Source organism: Lethenteron reissneri, chromosome 27, assembly GCF_015708825.2.
Source record: "Lethenteron reissneri isolate LAM-NWPU_2019-01 chromosome 27, ASM1570882v1, whole genome shotgun sequence".
Classification (NCBI taxonomy): domain Eukaryota; kingdom Metazoa; phylum Chordata; class Hyperoartia; order Petromyzontiformes; family Petromyzontidae; genus Lethenteron; species Lethenteron reissneri.
The window spans coordinates 8,388,690-8,394,689 of NC_083805.1; positions in this window are offsets into that span (position 1 = coordinate 8,388,690).

A 6,000-nucleotide genomic window follows, 5' to 3' on the forward strand; every position below is an offset into this window, starting at 1 on the left:
ATCTTCAGGACAATTGACATAAAGGAGCCATCTGCTCCAACGTTTATGTTTATAATCCTTACCACAATTCAAAATGCCATGGGTTATTGCAACCTTAAATATGCGTGTTTGCATAATTACCCCGTTGTTTAATGCTGTGTCAATCAGTGATGCAATTAATAACATTACCAATTTGCAATTTCGATTTAAAGCTTTCGTGACTGCAGGGATTCATCTTCTTGGTTCTTTCGGTAAAGTCATGTAGAAGGGAAATAATAAAATAATAAAAATAAAACATAATAAAATAATTCTCACGACGTTTCGGCCACAACGCAAGCAGCCGTCCTCAGGTGAAGGACAGGTCTGTCGGGGAGACAGCGTCAATTTGCAATGTTTCGTCTGTTTTGTATTAGATACGGATTCCACGTATAATGATAACTATTGCTTTAGATGACAATAATAATCTACACCCCTTTTGCCAATCCACTGCTGGATGAAGTCCTCCCAATGCTGTTTCAGCTACAGTGTGGGCAGGAAAGATGTCACTCACCACTGATGTTAGCCATGGCTGGGAATCCAACTCGGGTTGCCCGTTTCAAAGCATGGTAGAGGGAACATAACGTGCCACCAACTCCACTAATTGCTGTATTGGCACTTTAAATAAGATGCACGTGAACATCACAATAAGATGGGACTTCTATATTAAAATAGAAAGTCCTCAGTGATGTGAATTTTCCCTGAGTAAGCTAAGAGTTTAGTGTAAGCAAAGTGGGATCATCATTCCCGTCTATCTATTTATATTGACGAACAACAAAAATAGTTAATTTCAACAAACACAACCATGTATTTTAAAATGGACATGCAATTTCATTAAGTTGAATGCCAGAATTGACCTCATAATGTGCATGATATTCTGGCTTGAGTGTGTACGCCGCTACACTGATGTACAATAATTTTAAACACCAAAGCATGCAATGTGTATGTTATGGTGGTTGCTGTGTTTAACAATATTCTAAAATTCATCGGTATTCACTACCTAATAAACTAGCATTTAATCACATTCATTATTCTGTATCGAGTATCTCTGCCCTGGCATAACAATTAGGCAGCACTATCTCTTTTATGCCAAGGAAAGACGCATTCATGCAACATAATTGGCCTTTTATCAAAGCCCGAGTATATATTTAATGGTAAACAAAACAAAAAAGCAGCAGAATTATAAAGCATTCTCTCGAAGCAGATGCCAAATCTATTCAAAAGCACATAAGCTGGACAAGCCAAACTGAGTTTTGGCACTAACGATTGAGCCAACTCAATGCGCCACACCTAACAAAAGCTGTTCTTGGCAGTGATGTTTGGTGAATCAGAAAGTGATCTTGATTCAGGTATACCAACTGCTGAAATGCTTACATTGGCTTCAGTCACTGCAAGTTCAGAACTTTGTAAATACCGCATGTGCTGACATCACAGGTCAGTTCCACACTTTCAACTGACGTTCCGGAGATATACACCACATGGTAATATGGTAACTTAATTTGAAATGCCTTGACTTGAAAACATTACGTATATTTACATGTGCAATGACAGTAGAGTCAGCCTGCATGGCGAATGGACTAGTGGCCATGGGAGGTAATGACAGCGGAGTCAGCCTGCAGTACAAATGGACTAGTGGCCATGGGAGGTAATGACAAGGGAGTCAGCCTGCAGTACGAATGGACTAGTGGCCATGGGAGGTAATGACAGGGGAGTCAGCCTGCAGTACGAATGGACTAGTGGCCACGGGAGGTAATGACAGCGGAGTCAGCCTGCAGTACAAATGGACTAGTGGCTATGGGAGGTAATGACAGGGGAGTCAGCCTGCAGTACGAATGGACTGGTGGCTTCGAGATTGATCGAGAAGGGAGCGTGGCCAGGTGACGGAAGAGGACGGTAGAGTCTGCTGTTGATTTGTGCGCGGGAGACTCGGGGATGTTGCATTGGGGTCTCCGCCTGTTCAAGTGTGAGCACCTGGCTCCTTAATAAAGAAACCATCTCAAGACAAGTGCGTCCAAGTCGTCATTAAACATGTATTACAGGGCACATTTATTATTTCACTATTCACCGTTATCTTTAGAATGAAAACTTTAGTTTTTACAACTGAATAGTATACTTCTACTTGAAGCTTTGAAACTACAGTGTTCTTAAGTACTGCGGGTTGTGTTCCTGAAAGGTGCGATGACGAATATCGAAACGATGTGAATCGGAGCGATTTACAGGATAGTAGGTCGAGGCGAAGGCTGAGAAGCGACGGATGTGAGAAAAGACGGACGATGCTGTCAGCGACGTAAGTGCGGGTTGAGGCGATGCAAATCAGGCAGTGGTGTCAATAAAGTGACGACGTACTTGTGAAACGATGCAAAAAGGGGAGACGCAAATCGGTGGAATGACTGTGCATATGTCTGTTGTATGTTGAACTTGTACGTTGGACTTATTTTGCACCATACGTAGCCAACCGTGCTAATCGGAGGTGCACGTTGACGATTTAACATAAGATGAATCTTCAAACTCACAACACCAAATTGATTTGCGTGCTCAAGACACATGAATCGAGTAGTAAGCACATGCAATCGCTGACGTGAGATCTGTACGTATTGGGTAATTGGTACCCTGCAGCCACTGGAGGCGTTTCACCACAGTGACAAAAATAATATACACGTGTAGTGGGTTCTAAATAGGAGCACACCGAGTCTTGGAGGCAACACGTTTATTTACTCACACAACTCGAACCGGCTAACATAACAGATAACTGCGCAACGCTCCGAGGTTAACTATGTACATCACGGGTTAAATATGTACATCACGGGTTAACTACATAGGGTGGTGGCCACCGCTCCTAACCACCTAACCACTTGAACGGGATCACTATATGGTTGGACCAGGACAGCTAACACGCTGCCTGGCCCTCGTGCGCGAAGACCGAAGATCGTGGAATCGAAGAAAGCGGCTTCATTCCCGGGTCGAACAGCCCAGCTCCCTCTCGGGACTGGGCTCATATTCGCTGCGGCGTGACCGGACTCCGCCCATGGCCACGCCCTCTTCTAGATCCTTCGTGGAGGCTCTCGGTCCATACCACGTGGCCCCCTCACCCCCCTTCTGGGGGTCCCCGTGCTCCCTTGTCCGGTCACGTGCTCGCGCGGGTGCACGCAGGCTGTCATGTCCTGACATATTCACTTTAAGATGTTTTTGGTTCATGTTTTTGTTTTTTGTTTGTTGCGGTTGCACCCGATTCAAGAGCCGTTTTCCACTATAAATCATTTATATGCGTGGCGGCTAGAGTCCTCTCGTCCTCTGGCTTGAGATGGCTGCCACCTATGGGTCAGATGATTGCCTGCCACCATTAAGCAATTGGTAATTCAATATAATTTATTTTTTCCTAAAAAGTGTAAAATTTTGGAAGAAAATTTTCACGAAAATAAATTGTCACGCACAACGAGTCTGTGTGCAAAATGTCAGCTCGATTGGATCACGGAAAGTGGGTTAAAAAACGACCGAAAGATTTGCACGGTCGTAAGCGCGCAAGCAAGCAAGCAAGTGAACTTAATATAAAGGATTTAAAAATAATATACACGTATAACGTTTCACCATAGTGGTAAAAATAATATATAACGGAATTCTTCAATTAAATAATGGCCCTGAATGGTAACAGTTCATGAAATTTGGGAGATGACCGAATCATGGCGGGAATGTTGGCGATATATATTCCTGTGATTGTAGAACTGTAGTTCGATACGTTTACTTAATTAAACGCTGTAATAAGCTGTGTCAATGCGGAATAGTTTCGGCTGCAATTGTGCTCGTTAAAAGCCATCAAAATCGACAAGTGTAAAGTTTTAATTTGCTTCGCGATGGATAAACTGCAAAATGCGCAGACAAGCATAACATTTAAGCAGACTATGTTTAATTGTCACAAACTTTATCAATACGTGGTACATTTTTTGCCTCCGAAACGTCGTGATTTTTATTTGTATTTTATAATTTTTATTTTGATGTTTTACTTACGTGACTTAACCGAAAAAACCTAAGAATATGAATCTTTGCAGTCACGAAAGCTTGAAATCTAGAATTAACGTGGTACATTCGCAGCTTCAACATTTGACGTTTCATACTCGAACCAATAAACTATGTTTAAAAACATTACAACTATCCCTCACATCTAAATGTAATTCTTCTTCGTATGTTTAACAATCGTGTAGGGTTTACATTCATGTCCTCTGTCTCTACTCATGAAAATGATTTTTTTCTTTTCTATTTAATATTTTGACGGGCTGTGTGTGTGGAGATTTTGTGAATGAGGTGTGGGGCAGTGACCGTGTAGAGGTGACGATGATCTGACTCGGTCCTGGGCCTCCCCTAGGTCGACTCAGCCTCCTAAAATGAATACCTGCGTGTGGTGTGTAGTAAAACATCGCCACCGCGGAGACAAAGGCGGTCGGGCGTGGTGCTGGCCACCCACCCCCTCGTGTGCCGTGCCGGCCTTCGTAGGTGCTCGCCAACAGCACTTGCCTCAATAGTCTCTCAAGGCTATACGGGGGATCTTTGTCTTGTTTTTTTTCGAGATTGTTTGCTCTTAATTTACTATTCTATTACATATATTGGCGTTCCAGTTGTTCAGGCTGTACTTTATAGACGCAGGGATTGCATACTTTTATACACGATGGCACGTGTAACCCCGCTGGGACTCCAGGCGTCTGGCAACGGTTCTGCCCGCACGCATATCCCAGGTTGCCTTGGTAATGTGGGTATCCAGCTCATTTTAAAATAGAATCAATTGTTGTCATGTAACCATTCAGCCTTTCGGTAAATAACTTTAATTATATTCTTGGTTCTTTCGGTAAAGTCTCGTAGAAGGGAAATAATAAAATAATAAAAATATAAAACAATAAAAAATTATCATGACGTTTCGACTGCAACACAAGCAATCCTCATCAGGTGTGGATTTCACACCTGATGATGATTGCTTGTGTTGCAGTCGAAACGTCGTGAGAATTTTTATTGTTTTTATATTTGTATTTTATTATTTCCCTTCTACGTGACTTTACCGAAAGAACCAAGAATATGAATCCCTGCAATCACGAAAGCTTTAAATCAAACTACTTTACCTATGTTCAGTTCAACGGACACTGGCAGGTGCATACGCTCGTTGTTTTGAAGGGGCCGCCGCAGAAAATAATTGAATGGCTGCTGTGGGAAACAAAAAATCGTCGCCGTCGCTTATTCGTGCATTGTTACATCTCATCATTAGTGGCGTGTCCGTTCGTGGGAAGACGATGTCCGTAGTGGCCCGCGATGGCTTGCGAACGTCACCGCCGTGGCTGAAGGTCGTCCACTAGAGAGATCGAGAGGCAGCTCCCCTGGCAGAGGTGGGAGAGGGCCCACACTTGACCCCACCACGACGGACCGCCATGGCGAACCCATTCATAGATTTGCCCGACTGCCGGATGGATTCAAGCTGGGTGACGGGAGTATTTGAGAAGCTTTCCCCCATCCTACTTGATCGTCTCTGTGTGTCGATGTTGTGTGTATCTCTCTCTGTGTGTCTCTGTGTTGTCTGTATCTCTCTCTCTCTGCCTGTGTGTCAGTCTGTGTGTCTCCGTGTCTGTGTTTTGTCTCTCTCTCAAATTTAGTTCTACCTGATGACGACCGCTTGTGTTGCAATCGAAACGTCGTTTTCTATTATTTAATTTATTTTCTTTCTACGTGACTTCACCGAAAGAACCAAAGAGTGTTGTTTCGCCATCGTTTCAACTTTTTTTTTAGCCTTCAGTTCGTCGTCCTACGCCGCACCTCCGATTAGCGCGGATGGCTACGTAACGGTGCGAAAAAAGTTGGGTGTACGTAAGTGCAGCCGCCACGTCAGATAGATTGAAATTCCACCAACGACCTCGAGATTGCAAGTCCAGTTCGCGAATAAACCCCCCCCCCCCACCCGTGCTCGGCCTGGCAGGGTGTTGCAAATCACCACGTCTCGACCACTTCACAGAG